Raw genomic sequence first — 16,661 nt, forward strand, 5'->3', positions numbered from 1 at the left:
CCAGTTCAGAACTTTGAGGTGGGGAGAGATGTGGTTGAATTTGTTTGAGCCAATTAGGAGTCTGGCGGCGGTGTTGAGGCAGGCTTTCAATGGGGCCAGAGTTCTTTGGGAGCCCTGCGAGAGTAGAGCACCATTTTCTAGTCTGGAAACAACTGGTGCCTGGGTTGCTCTTTTAAGGTTGGATTCAATAGTGCCATGGTCCATATTTATATATATATATATATATATATATATATATATATATATATTCACTGAAAAAACCATAGGTTTCACACATGTTATAGTTAGGAATTAGCATTTAAAAAACCTTAGTAATGCAAAGTAGTGTATTTATAATACATATTTAAATATCAAAGCAAACCACATTCACTGGATGATGTCATCAGTGATGTCATTTGAGATGTCATCAGAGATGTCACTGACCATGTCATGAATGATGTAATATGTGACATCATCAGCAGTGGATTGCGGGCGCGCGAGTTATAGTGAGTTATAGTGAGTACAACTAACTATAACGGGGGAATTTCAATGGTTTTGTATGAGTAAAATGACCAGCTAACTATAACTGGTGTAAAACCTATGTTTTTTACCGGTGAATATATATATATATATATATATATATATATATATATATATATATATATATATATATATTACCTACTGGCGGTCGTCAGTAGGTAGTTATAGTTAGGATTGATTTCCATAGGAAATCTGCAACATTCTATTGGGAATAACTTTGGCGCCGGTGGACGAATCTTCGCAAATTTCTCAGAGAAGATGGCCCGCTCCGCTCTGCTCCTTCCCTGAAAGATTGGGGGGGGGGAATTCGTCAAGTGGGGGCCGAGATAAAAGGGGGGTCCCAAAACGTGTTTTCCCCATGTTAATTTCCATAGGGCGGTTGGACTCACTTTTAGCCCGAACAGCTGAATGGATTTCTACAAAACTTGGCAAAATTGTAGGGACTGGTAGCCCGATGTGCCTTTGCTATGTCTCAAGATATGTGCTCCAGTGGATTTTGAGTAATTTAGGTTCAAAAAAATATATATATCTGGGCGGAGCCTAACCACACATCTGATCTGATTGGCTGTCAGCACTTCATCCAAGAAGTGTTGGCAGCCATCTTGGGACCAATATACATGATAGCACCTCATTAAAAAGCATTGTAGTTAATAGAGGGTTTTAGGACTTTAGTTACATTATAAATCATTTGTTGATGGTACCATACTCATTTTAGGAATTGTGGTGTGTTCTAAGGTGATTTTACCATGTGAAAAAGCCTTCTGCTGTGATATCATGAATCATGTTTGAAAAAAAACTAATATCTCATGATTTTCCCACAGTGGTTTGGAAGGGGATCTATAAGCTAAACTGAAAGCATATTTTCTGTAAATTCACATTATCTTTCTCAGTCATGTGAGAATGAAGTCTGACATTCTCAGTAAAACATGTACATCCAACAAGGACAGAGACTGTCAGTTGATTCCTTTGTGTTCTACTGCAGCCTCCTAGAGTGTTCTAAAGAACAACTAGAGCGCTAACAGTCCTACTTATTACAAAGGTATAGCACACCTGAAGCCATCATGATGGGAATAAAGTGGTAACTCTTAAAACATTTAATTTAAAAAGGAACAAAATGAGGGGGTATATTATGCCATAGAAAGTATTATCCTCTTCTATTTCATTAAAAAATTCTGACATGCAGTCTCCCAAGATGGCCACCAGAGGCAAAAGAGCCCAAATGTAGCCCAAATATCACCCAGATGTAGCCCAAGTATAGCCCAATGACAGAATGTCCCAGAGTGTTCTAAAGAACAACTAGAGCGCTAACAGTCCTACTTATTACAAAGGTATGGCACACCTGAAGCCATCTTGATTGGAATAAAGGGGTAACTCTTAAAACATTTAATTTAAAAAGGAACAAAATGAGGGGGTATATTTTGCCATAGAAAGTATGATTAGTGCTGCAGAAAGAAAAATTAGGGCACATTTTGAGTGACTTCTCAAATCCTCTTCAATTTCATTAAAACATTCTGACATACAGTCTCCCAAGATGTCCACCAGAGACAAAAGAGCCTAAATGTAGCCCAAATATCACCCAGATGTAGCCCAAGTATAGCCCAATGACAGAATGTCCCAGAGTGTTCTAAAGAACAACTAGAGCGCTAACAGTCTTACTTATGACAAAAGTATGGCACACCAGAAGCCATCTTGATTGGAATGAAGTGGTAAGTCTGAAAACATTTAATTTAAAAAGGAACAAAATGAGGGGGTTCATTTTGCCATAGAAAGTATGATTAGTGCTTCAGAAAGAAAAATTAGGGATCATTTTGAGTGACTTCTCAAATCCTCTTCTATTTCATTAAAGAAATTCTGACATGCAGACTGAAACATGCACTTTGAATACCAGCAGCAGACTTCCCTGGTGAGCAGTAGCTTTACTACAGTGATCTAATGAGCAACTAGAGTGCTAACATTCAGAATTTATGGCAAATGTGTGACACATCTGAATGCCTTCTTGATGGAACCAAAGTAAACAAGCATTGAAAATGCAATAGATCTCGCCCTCGTTTAAGTTAAAGCCATTCTGTTTGTAATGAGGTGGCTTTTTAGCTTTGCTTTTATTAGTGTTTTTTAAACTTTCATGTAAATAACATGCATCTGTATGCATATATGTATATGTATGCATGCATTTATATTTGTAGTTGTATAGATATACACATTATATATGTTTATGTATATATATATATACACATACATATATATAAATGCATATGCATATATATATATGTGTATATGTGTGCGTGTAGAGAGAGGTAGAGGTAGAGGTAGAGGTAGAGAGGTAGCGGTAGAGAGGTAGAGACTAGTAGAGAGAGAAGTAGAGAGAGGTAGAGAGTAGAGAGTGAGTAATAGAGAGTAGAGAGTGAGTAGTAGAGAGAGTAGCAGAGAGTGAGTAGTAGAGTGAGTAGTAGAGAGTGAGTAGTAGAGAGTAAGTAGTAGAGTGAGTAGTAGAGAGCAGTAGAGAGTGAGTAGTAGAGAGTAGTAAAGAGTGAGTAGTAGAGAGTGAGTAGTAGAGAGTTAGTAGAGAGTAGTAGAGAGTGAGAGAGAGAATAGTAGAGAGTGAGAGAGAATAGTAGAGAGTAGTAGAGAGTGGGTAGTAGAGTGAGTAGTAGAGAGTAGTAGAGAGTGAGTAGTAGAGAGTGAGTAGTAGAGAGTGAGTAGTAGAGAGTTAGTAGAGAGTGAGAAGTAGAGAGTGAGTAGTAAAGAGTGAGTAGTAGAGAGTGAGTAGTAGAGAGTAGTAGATAGTGAGTAGTAGAGAGTGAGTATTTGAGAGTAGTGGAGTAGGAGAGAGAAGGAATAGAGAGTAGTGGAGAATATTCCAAAGTTTGGCACAGCACCACTTGCACAATAAGTCCAATCAAATCATATCACTTAGAGTCCTTATTGAAGCGCTGAATCTTGGTGTATATTCAAATGCTTTTATTTTCCTTAAGTTTATGTACCACAGCCAGCCGAAACGTTTCGTTCTGTACAACAGAACTTCTTCAGGGCGTTCTTATTTCCTTCAAGTTATGTTGGTATCCTGTTGTCATATAACTAGATATTTCTTCCAAATGTTAGACGAGACGTAAGTACATTCTTATTCAAAGTGACTAGGTATCAATTTTACCCACACAATTCGGGCAGACTTGAGTAATTTATAGCATCCTCAAAGTAAGTCTTTCAAAAATTCCAAAGTATAGGACATGATAATCCAAATGTTTCTCAAGAAAAGTCATTTTCAATCGTTCGGAATATCGGTGTTTGGGCAGATATGACCCAGGGACCCCCAGTATGCAAGGGGAATTAGTCCCCCCTCTGCAAACGCGCCAGTGGCCTGCGTTGCAGAGAGGTGTAAAAAGGGGCATAGCCTCATTACACCTCTGTGCAATGCAGCCCCCTGGCGCATACTGGAGGTTCCAGGTGGGCTAGTTCGCCCCCAGGTACCCCTAGTATGCAAGGGGAATTAGTTCCCCCCTCTTCAAACATGCACGGGGGCTGCGTTGCAGAGAGGTGTAAAAAAGGGTGTGGCCTCATTACACCTCTCTGCAATGCAGCCCCCTGGCGCATACTGGAGGCTCCTGGTGGGCTAGTTGGCCCCCAGGGACCCCCAGTATGCAAGGGGAATTAGTTCCCCCTCTGCAAACGCGGCAGGGGGCCTGCGATGCAGAGAGGTGTAACAAGGGGCATAGCCTCATTACACCTCTGCAATGCAGCCCCCTGGCGAATACTGGAGGTTCCAGGTGGGCTAGTTGGCCCCCAGGGGCCCCCAGTATGCAAGGGGAATTATGCACAGGGGCTGCGTTGCAGGGAGGTGTAAAAAGGTGCGTGGCTTCATTACACCTCTCTGCAATGCAGTCCCCTGGCGCATACTGGAGATTCCTGGTGGGCTTTCAGGTCTTATATAGTTAGGAATTAGCATTAAAAAAAACTTTGAAATTCACTGGAAAAAATATATATATTATATATATATATATATATATTCACTGAAAAAACCATAGGTTTCACACCAGTTATAGTTAGGAATTAGCATTTAAAAACCTATTAAATTCACTGAAAAAACCATAGGTTTCACACCAGTTATAGTTAGCTGGAAATTTTACTCGCATAAAACCATTGAAATTCCCACGTTATAGTTAGTTGGATTCACTATAACCTGCGCGTGCAATGCACTGCTGATGACGTCACATATTACATCACTCATGACATGGTCAGTGACATCACTCATGACATCACTGATGACACCATCCAGTGAATGTGTGTATTTTTTTAAAATAAATATGTGTTATATATGTATATGTAAAAGTTAATGGAAGAATAAATGTTTAAATAAGGGTTTACATGGATTTTTTTTTAAATTGATTGGTTCACTGGCTTATTAAGTGTATCTTAGTGTATACATATATTAGTGAGTAATGTTTAAATATTTAAATATAAGGATTAGTGTTTCACTTTGTATATAAGTGGCTGCATGGGTTGGTGAGTAGCTACATGTGTATGTATATGGGTTATTAGATGTTTTTTTTAATATCAATATGAGTGTCTATATGTTTGGTGGGGGTATTACTTAGAACATAGATGCATGAGTGACTGACTCTCTGTTTGTATGTGTTTTGAAGACAGCATATGTGCAGGACTGTATGGGTGGATGACTGTGTATATGTGTGTATTACTGACTGAATGACTGTCTCACTAGTGTCTTTATCAGTAACTACATGTGTTTTAATGTAGTATATGTGAATATTGATGTATATAAGTGAGTATATGTAAGAGTAAGGGATTGTAAGAGTTCCTGTTTAAATTAGTATGTGTTTCTATAAGTGATTGTTAAAGAGAGTAAGTATGTGTAAGGTTCCTTAGAAGTAAGGTGGTAGTGTGTGTATAGCTGTATATGCAAATAAATGGATGTTCAATAGTTTATTTGCATGTGTGAGTATGTGTGAGAGTAACTTTTGGATGACTGTCGGTGTGTAACAGGATGTATAGGTGTATCACTACATATGATGAGTGAGTATACGTATGAGTGATTATATAGAACTGTTGGTGAATGAGTGGATGTGTATATAGATGGTGGAATTATTGAATTGGTTGTTGTAACTGGTATGGGTATCTCCATTTTTTTGTAAATTTTAGTTTCTATTTTTGAATATGTGTTTTAAGGGTTACATTACAGTGAAAGGAGGTCTGTCACTGTATCACAAGGATGGTGATATCATGAGTGATGTCACTGACCATGTCATGAGTGATGTAATATGTGACGTCATCAGCAGTGCATTGCACGCACAAGTTATAGTGAGTCCAACTAACTATAACGTGGGAATTTCAATGGTTTTATGCGAGTAAAATTTCCAGCTAACTATAACTGGTGTGAAACCTATGGTTTTTTCAGTGAATTTAATAGGTTTTTTAAATGCTAATTCCTAACTATAACTGGTGTGAAACCTATGGTTTTTTTCAGTGAATTTCATAGGTTTTTTAATATAAAAAATATTACATTTCATACCTATAGAGATTTTCTAACGAATTTTATATTGTATAATGTAATATTTTTATTTATTTTTTTTGCCTCGGAGCGCTCCCGGGGCGCGTACCGGTGCGCTCACTGGTAAGCGTAGTGCTACGGCGCGCCCCGGGGCGCGTACCGGTGAGCGTCCCATTAGCGCTATTCCCGCGAACGAAAACAACATCGTGACGTATCGCGTAGCCGCGTGATGCGTCATATGATGCACAGCGTAAGCGCACCCGGAAGCACGCGAGCGCATACGATCGCGAAACGTCCTGAGGTAGATCAACATAAGTGAACATAACACAAGGAGAGTGAGGGACTGAGGACATAGAGGTAGTGAACGGAAAATAGAGAGAAGAGGTCAAAAAAAGGAGCAAACAAAGATAAGCGAGGGAGAGTGGGTGATTTATATTGATAGAGTGCGACAATACTGCTGAGTGAGTAAAGAGGAATTACTAAAAGAGCAAGGAGGTAAAGACGGAAAAGGGAAGTAAAGCAGAGAGACTGAAAGCTGAATAGTTATGCAAGGGAGAGAGGGGATGCAGACAGTTGAAATGAGAATGAGGGGTTGTGAAAGAAGTGGAGTAAAGGAACGGGGCTCAAAGAAAGACATTATAAGTGAGTAAAAAGAGCTGAAAGAGGGTGGAAAAAGGAAAGTGAGTGTGAGACAATGGGAATACAATTTAAATTACACAATAAAAACTATAGAATAACTTGTACAACATGTTGCATAGTTTATTTTTGCTGTTCTCAGAATATATTGAATTTCACTTAAAAAAGTGAGTTCAAACTACTCGTCATATGACAGCGGGGAAAAAAAACACAATCAAAAAGATTGTTTTAAAAAAAAAATCTAAACTTAAAAATCACAAATGTACACTAATCTTTGATTCGCTTACTTTTCTTTTAGGCCAAATAGTATCTCATGAAGGTCCTTTTCGTTGGAAAGTACTCTGCTGTTCACTAAAAAATCAATTTCATCGACTTTCTAGAAGAAAAGCTCCAAGAACATCTGAAATATTTTCATTATTTTCATATACTCCTTTTTTTCAGTCATGACTCTTTGCTCATTCCTTCACTTTTCCTTAAGGCCAAATAGTGTCAGATGTATCATTATATGTTCAAATTAATTAAAAGAAACTCTGAAATTACCGTTTTTCCGACGTTCTGAAAGAAAGGCTCATACAACATTTTCACAATATTTAAACATTCGTAATTCCATGTCTGACTCACTCATGTTCATCATTTCCTATAATACTGATATCACTTACTATGAGATCCACTTACAGTACCTATATGACAACTTTATATTATCTTGATCACTTTTACTCAGAATATAATTTTAAACAGCAAACTAACCTTTATTAACTGCTCCCGTCTTCATAGGCCAATTACCTTTACTTAAATTTTGGTTCTAAAACCACTAGGTATGAATTTTTTAAGTCAAAAGGCAAACGTTGTTTGAAAGTCAAATGAGTGTCATTACAGTGGGTCCAACCTTTACGACTTTTTAAATAGCATGTGTAATGCCCTGATGTTGTTGAAGGATCGTCATGATAGCTACAGTTGCAAAGGTTATTCCTGAAATTGATAACTGAGAAGCCACAAAATTTTTAATAGAAGTTGACAATTTACTTCCATCAGGTCTACATCGTTGGAACATTAAAATCACATATTTACCATAAGTTTGTAAAAATAATGTGGACAGCATTTCAGACTTACATTGGGTACACACCATATTGTGATCAGCTGCTTTAACTAGATTATTAAAAGGCACTGATTTGCAGTCTGGTAAACTCAAATATATAAATCTTTTAGTGTCTATTCTAGTACTACTTGATAAACTACAGTTGTCGCAGTCATGCTGCCATTGATAAGAAAGGCTAAAAAGATTTTTTATATCTACACCTTCATCTTCCAAAACATCAAACATATACATTAAAAATTCCTGACAATCCTGCTGAATAATGTGTGAAATTGATTTTGACCAGAACATATGTCTAGAAGATTTCTAATTTCTGAAACACTTTCTATTTTTGCTCTATCACTGCTACATTTCTCAAACACAGAATTCAATAAACAGCAGAATGTTTGATCCCGATTTTCAACAATCTGTTCTTGTAAATTTTGAAGAAAAAAAACAACATTAACCACTACATTAGCATAGCAGTTGACACCAGAACTGTTTTCAAACTGAAATCCAACATCTTCAACAGAATCCTTTTTCTTTCTGCTTACAATTACAGTTTCATCTACTTTTTGTCTTTTTGCTACTACCTCACTGCAATTATTCTCATTTCTTCTTTTTTGGCCTACCACATGTTTTTCAAACAGAGGATATTGAGGCAAATGTGGAGCATACTCTCTTCTTAACCTATTGTATTCTTTAACACAATCTAGATAAGCACAAATCTTTGTTTCATCACACTCAATCAAGTACAATCCTGATAAAGTTCTGACTCGTGATAATGCCACATATGCCATACCCTCTTTAAACACAGAACTTCCAATGTTCACCAAAGCACTATCTACACTTAAACCTTGAGATTTATGAATTGTCACTGCATATGCCAAACTAACAGGAAACTGTTTTCGGCGAACATATAAGTCTTTCACAAGCAAAAATCTAGCTGAACGACAAATTTGTTCTATTTCGTCAATGCCATCAAATTTAATTTTTTTAATTTCAATTCCATCTCTATTTTTGTAATTCACAAAACCAACAACATGACCCATTGCTCCATTTACCAGACCTCTTTCAACATTTAAATTCCTTCTCAAAATGATACGACAATTTAAACACACATTCAGAGTCTTTTCAAAACCAGCAGTTTTAGATATAGTCTTCTCTAATGAATCCAATTTTGATTTCAAATTTTCAGACAAAATAATTGTTGCTCCCATATGCTCTATTTTATCTATAGCTTCCAGTTTCACTATCTCTTCATTTTCTAACTTTAACATTTTGTTGTTGAACATGGAACCTTCTTTCAGAGTTGGCATCAAACATATGCCAGATTTCTTCTCGTTAATTTTCTTAAAAATATTCTCTGGAAGAATGTTTTCATTTGGGTACAAATTTGAAATTAATCGTGCATGTAATGCTTCTTTTTTTTTTTTTTTAAATCCAACATGTTTGTCTTCAAAATATCTGTACTTTCTGGTTCTTTCTCCGCCAAATACTCTATTTCTTGTACAGATTTCAAAACTCGGTTTCGTGTTGCAGCAAGACCTAGACTCACCTAAATGATGGTTCTAGATTTGGCATATAGACTTGCTGATGACAATCGATCAGAACATTCATATGCTCCAATTTCTCGATGTGACAACATCTTCAGACTATAACTGTATAATTTCTTGCTTAGACTCTTTTCATGTGAAATATCCTCCCACATTTCCTTCAGTTCTGTCTTTTCTTTTTTTGTGATGTAAGACGTCACATATCGAGCCACAGCAATAGAGTTGTCAGCAACTAATTGAATAGCCATGTTAGCATTCCACATGGAGAAAATCACTGGGTTGTAGTCGTTGATGTACTTGGATTCTTCGTTTCTTTTTAAATTGTATGTATTTTTGGGTGATTTCCTCGTCACAGTATGTCGTAGAGAAGACATCAAATTATTTACTCTTCCTTTAGAAATCACTGGTCGTGGAAAGCAGAAACGACATTTTGTGTAGAACTTTTCCTTGTTTTTGAATTTTCTACGACAATACTTCCCACAACGATGGAATTGAAAACGTAAAACTTGTTGTCTTAAACTTTTTTCCTCTGTAGTTTTCAGAACAGCACATGTTGAATACTCTTCAATGAAACTCATCACGGTTTCATCCGAATCTGTTCCAAATTTGGGTGCATCTTTAATCCACAACAACATATGTATGTGAGGAGCACCTCTCGCTTGATACTCCTTTCTCCAAAAGAAATCCAAAACCTCTCCAAGGGGAGGATTTTTTTTGTTGGAAATGAAAGACATCATAGCGTCAAATCTATGATTAAAATATCTGCATACATTTACTGGATCCAAAGAACACAGTTCTACAGGTGTTTTGAATTCTATATTTTGTATATTTGCATTTGCCTCTCGTAGAAATTGAAGTAAGTCGTCCCATGCATACTCAGCACAGCTAAGAGTGAGGAACCATGTAGAAGTTCCTAAGTTTCTTAGCATACATTTCAATTCCCCATGACGACGGTACCAATACTCATTTGTACCACGCTGACATGCCATGAGATTGATTAGATGAGATTCCAAAATATTATCTTGCAGATTGACTTTCTCCATAAAGTCCCTCGCCGAAACATTTTGCAGATGTGCTCCACTGTTCAGTGTATGGTTTACTGCATAAGAAAGCCCATACAAGTCACTTTCATACAGTAGATGAAACAAATATGGGATGCATTGACGAAACCTTGGATCTTCAGCATATAATCTTAAAGTCCGGTATTCAGATGCTGGAATTTGAAGTGGTCGATCGTCATAAAGTCCACCTCGACCTGTTGGAAATAGCTGTGGAAAACAACGAGCTTCCAAACTTTCTTCCCATACACTAATGGGACTTCCTTTTGCTGATTTCATTTGAAACAATTCAATTGCATTCCCCATTACTTCTTTGGAATGCAAAGGATGAACAGTATAATGTTCATATATTTCTTCACTTGTAGACACATCAACTTTTTCAATTTGGCCAGCTGAACAATCACTGTCTTCATCTGCAGCTGTTTCCTCTGCTCCAACACATACATGTTTGTAGTACTCATTGTTTTTGACCAAATACAACGTTGCCTTTTTGACTTTCCTAACATCCACTAAATCTTGCCAGATTTTCTTACTCTTTGTCGGAACCCCATTAACTAGAATAACCAGAGGTTCCTCTTCCACTTTTTCTACACCAATTGTATCAATATTTTTCTTGAAATCTAGAGGCAAATAAACAACTCTTCCATTTAATCCTCTCTGTAAATCTGAAGGAGGCAATTTCCCTATCTTAGGCTCCATGCGAACAATTGCCTGAAAAGGATGGACACATTGAATCAAAATATACTCATATGTATTTAAATCCATCAATTCAGGAGGAATGTCTACCAACTCCAGATTATTATGAACAGCTCTAGCAGGCATTCTGTTTTTATTTAATTTATCATAACAATATTAACAAATACGCTGATCAGAACTCAAATCAAAACAATTCTCCACCCACAAATAAGTTGCAAAATCCTTCCACTCATAATTATTTATCTTTTCACTTTTTACGTATAAATCAACTAATCTAGTTTGATGCTTATAATGAGTTCGTCGACAACACACACAAGTAAAATTCGGCCTTTCACTTGATTTCACCTTAAACCTGGTAATTTCCTGGTCAAACTTTTCTGTACTTGAAATCTGTACATTGTCTTCCACATTACCCTGAATTTCTGTGTCAATTTCTACACTGTCCTCTTTATCACCAAAATAACAAATCTCAATTTCTTCACAAATCTTCTTCACATCTAATTCAGTTCCATGCAAAAGAGCACTGTTTAATTGTTTAAGTTTAAGTGCTGGACTTTTTGCATAATACAACCTTCTCACTAATTTCCTCATTTTGTTATGATGCACTGCTAACATCCTAAAATGATGAAAAACACTCTGACAGACAGACAAGCCAGTGAATGCCCTTGCAAACCTGTGTTTTCTCTCACTCTAAAGGATCTAAGTCTTGCAACATCTTCATTTTCTGTTTTAGACTTTTCTTACTATATGTACGTAAGAAATTACAAAACAAATCGATTGATTCCTGTCGCACACTACAAATACTACTACACTTCCAAGTGTACACTGGACCCTTAGTACGTCTCCCTAAAACTTCATCAGTTAACACCTCTTCTGGTTCTCTAGGCACAAGTTTCTCTTTTTCAATCGGACAACCGTCTTTCACCTCATATGCTCGATCGCTCCCCCCGCGAAAATGTAATTATTTTTTCTTTGGCCTATATGGGCCTCCTAAGACCCCCTCAGAAAACCTAGGGGGTCAGGGGGTGTCTACCGTACCCCCTTTTACCCATTCCCAACGTTGTTTGTCCTCCATCTTGTGTCTCAATTCTTCCGAAACACAAGATGGAGGACTCCTGTTGGGCTCACCGGTAAGCGCTCCCAAAAAAATTTAAAAGTTAATTTACATAAAAACCTCTGTAGAGATGTTCACCAAATATAGAATAGGCCATACTACATACCAGTCCCTACCATTTTCCCAAATTTGATGGAATTACATCGAGCCATTTGGCCTGTAGCCCTGTCTAAATATCCTGAGGTAAATTACATGACAAAAACACATCTGAAGTGTTAGAATTTACAACTAATTAAAATGTTACTTTCAATTTCTAGTATTATTTCCTGACATTTGATTGGTTATGTACATGAATATAAATGAAAAAAGAGGGAAACACAGCCATTTAGACTACAACTACCTGAGGTACATCTTGAAAGGATTTTCACATTGTTTCTTCTTCACCTCTCTCAAAAGTAAGTTGTTAATTTGTAAGGAGCACTTTAAATTAATTAGTAAAAACGTTTTCTGATAGTTATTTATTGTCCCTCTGTTATAGTTATAGCTTGAGATACGCTTCTCTGTTATATTTATGGATTAAGTTAGGCTTCTCTAGTATAATTATGATTTTACTTAGGCTTCATCACATGCACTGCCCAAAGATAACTTCACTGTTAAAAACTCAGAAGTACCTGTCTGAACTTAAACCTAACAGTGCCCTATCTCTACTGATATATTTATTTTTTATGCAATTTACAGCAACAAAATGGAAGAACAAAAGAAATGTAATATTTCATTCGAAATTGATCTCGAGAACAACCCAGAGGAAGAGATTGATGATTTAGACTTTTTGGATCAGTCTCTTGATCCAGAGTTTCTTAAATATGTAGAAGAAATGGAATCCAAATGAGGACATTCCTGACGAAATAATGTTGGAAGTGTTATTAAATTTTGAAAAATCAGAGAAATAATTTTTATTTAATAATTAAAAATTGTTCCAGACATTATTCTTTTTTATATGTAATTAATGAAATAGTACCAAAATGAATATAATATAATGTCAGACTTATAGTATACTGTGCAACTTTTTTTGTTACATAGTAATTTTGCTCATAGTTACTTCCTTTCTCCCACTATATTATCTCCAATGTGTATTTGACATCTCTTTTTCATCTCCTGCCTCCATGTTGTTTCTACTTTCCTGACAAACTATGGTATGGATTCCATATACCACAATAACTTCTGTAACAACATGCAAATTATCTACAGAGGAGACAATCTACATTGAATTTAAAACTCTGCATTGGTACCTACATGCTGGTACTTATATCACCCACACAACACAACAACTCTATGCAGAGCTACCCTACCTCTAAGCACTTTAAATTATTATTTTACTGTTTCACTGGGTTTGCCTTTTGGTACGCTCCCCGGTAAGCTCCCCCGTGCGTGTACCGGGCGCTCCCCCTGCGAAAATCAAAAAAAAATTAAAACTTTTTATGTCCCGCGGGACCCTTTTATGGCCCACACATCAAACCTAGGGGGTCAGGGGGGGTCTACCCTGCCCCCTTTTGGTCATTTCCCCCTTTGTTTTTGCCACCTCTTGTGTCTCGATCCTACCGAGACACAAGATGGCGGCCGCTCCGGACTGTTTGGTATGTTTACAGACACCCGAGAGCCAATCAGCTTTCCGCGCGCGAACTCGCGTTGCGCGCTGGTACGCTCCCCGGTGCGCGTACCGGGGCGCGATTATAGATATATATTTTTTTTAACCTAAATTACTCAAAATCCTCTGGAGCACATATCTTGAGACATAGCAAAGGCACATCGGGCTACCAGTCCCTACAATTTTGCCATGTTTGGTGAAAATCCATTCAGCCGTTCGAGCTAAAAGTGAGTCCAACCGCCCTATGGAAATTAACATGGGGAAAACACGTTTTGGGACCCCCCTTTTATCTCGCCCCCGCTTGACAAATCCCCCCCAAACTTTCAGGAAAGGAGCGCAGAGAGGCAAATTTGAGGAAAATTACAGGCAGATCCATCAATCTGCGCCAAAGTTATTCCCAATAGAATGTTGCGGATTTCCTATGGAAAACAATCCTAACTATAACTACCTACTGGCAACCGCCAGTAGGTTTTTTATATATATATATATATATATATATATATATATATATATATATATATATATATATATATTTTCACGAGTGATCCTGTCGCAGAGGGAACAGCTACACAAGTTGGTGCTGGGTTCGGGACCAGGACCGGATCCCGTGAATTATTTTTCACGAACAGAAAACCAGCACTCCGCACTTCAGAATTAAAGGTTTATTTCAGACACTGTTTAAAGCCTACGCGTTTCGAACCAGATGGTTCCTTTTCACGGCAGTGTTAGCAGTTGTCCTACTTCACTTACAATTATATAGCTTTTAATGCTCATCCTGGTGCATTATGGGACATGCAGTTTAGCATTCATTATGCATTGTTATCTACATTTTTTTACATTTATAACATTTTTGCATTATTAGCGTTTTAATGCGTTTCAATTGGGGGCTAAGTGCCCTACATTCAACTTTTTAGCACGAGGACAGAGTGTCATGGCAGTGTGGTGGACTGCACAAGTGATTAAATTGTCCTTCTCGTTAAAGCCATGCGGTCATCAGTCCGGCTGTGCAGTCATGTGCTATTTACTCGGGCTGAGTGCCCTTGGCACTGCCATATCTGCAGACACTTTCATGTGCATGTGCATTAGTTTGAGAAAGCAAAATGTTCTTTCCAATGATTGTTTGACAATGGCTAGTAAGTTTATTATTTTTCATTTTTTCCAGATATCCTTTTTGGCAATTTACACAGAACAATATTTGTTCCACTTTTATCCGTTTTTCATTTTTCAGAGGTGGAAATAAAGTTCCTCGTTTTCGTTCAGTCCCATCGGCTGTCTCGTTTTGAAGCGTATTATTAATCTTGATTCCATTCTTCTTAGGTTTTGCTTCCTGTTACCACCCCGTTCATGTTGTTTTACCGTGGTCAAACCAAAGAAATGAGTATCTTTCCATGTTTTGTTTGTGTGGGTCATTAGATGTTTGGCCATGGCATACGTGGAGTCTTTATTTTGAATTGCGCGAATGTGCTCCAACATTCTTTTCTTTAGGGTGCATGTGGTACTGCCAATGTATTGTTTTCCACAGTAACATTGTAGCATATACACTACAAAACTTGTTTCACATGTGATGTGTTCTCTTATGGTAAAAGTCTTGCCTTTTGGATCATTAATTGTTTTCATGTTCTTTCCTATCTTGCATGCTTTACAGGTATTGCATCTGATGAAGCCTTTCTTTTTCTCGGTGAGCCAGTCGATCTGTTTCCTCTCTTCGTAATGGCTATGCACCAAATGGTTGGCTAGGTTTGGAGGTCTTCTGTAAGTTATTGAAGGTCTATCTCCAATGTTTTTGCCTATATCAGGGTCTTTCTGTATTAGATGCCAGTACTTGTTTAGTATTTTGCGAATTTTGTAACATTCCTTGCTGTAGGTGACGATCATTCTTGGGGGCTCAGCCTTAGTTGGTTCTTTACCCTGGGCGGTACTTGATGGTTTGGGTAACAGTATTTCTGCTCTGGTTTTTATCCTGGCTTTCACTTCTCCCTGGTGAATGTCTTGGTATTTGTAACCGCGTTGTTCGAATCTCTTCTTGGTGTCTTTGAAGTTTTTCTCCATTTCTTTTTCTTCTGAGCAATTTCTCCGCATTCTTAGTAGTTCGCCATACGGGATGCTTTTCTTGAGGGTTTCAGGGTGGAAACTTTGTCCATGCAGGATGCTGTTTGTGGCTGTCTTCTTCCTGAAGGTTGTAGTATGTATTTGGTTGTCTTGAACATATACTTTCGTATCCAGGAATTCCACTTCCTTACTGCTTATATTGTGGGTGAATTTTAAGCCGACCTCGTTGTTGTTCAGTTCATCAAAGAAGATCAAGAATTCAGATTTGGTTCCTTTCCATAACAAGAAGAGATCGTCAATGTAGCGTAGCCATAACGCTACATTGCCCATATGATGGTCGTTTTCTTCTCTCCAAGCTATGCTCCTCTCCCACCACCCCATCATGAGGTTCGCATAGCCTGGAGAGAAGGAAACTCCCATTGCGGTACCGCACTTTTGCCTGTATACTTTCCCAAGGTCCACAAAACCCTCAACAAACCGCCAGGAAGACCGATTATCTCAAGCTGTGGCAGCCTATATGAACATATATCAGAATATGTTGATCATTTCCTTGCCCCGATAGTACCAACTCTCAGTTCCTACATCAAGGACACCGGGGATTTTCTGCGTATCTTACAAGACACCCAATGGCAACCTACGTACATGCTCGTGACCATCGATGTCATTTCATTATACACATCGATAGAACACGAAACAGGTATCAAAGCAGTACAATATTTCTTGATGCAACGACCAATCACAGAAAGAGAACATTCCAAGATGCTTATAGACATGATTAGAACGTGTCTATACAACAATGTTTTCCTTTTCAACAGGAAAGTATACAGGCAAAAGTGCGGTACCGCAATGGGAGTTTCCTTCTCTCCAGGCTATGCG

Source organism: Lissotriton helveticus, chromosome 11 (genome assembly GCF_964261635.1).
Source record: "Lissotriton helveticus chromosome 11, aLisHel1.1, whole genome shotgun sequence".
Classification (NCBI taxonomy): Eukaryota; Metazoa; Chordata; class Amphibia; order Caudata; family Salamandridae; genus Lissotriton; species Lissotriton helveticus.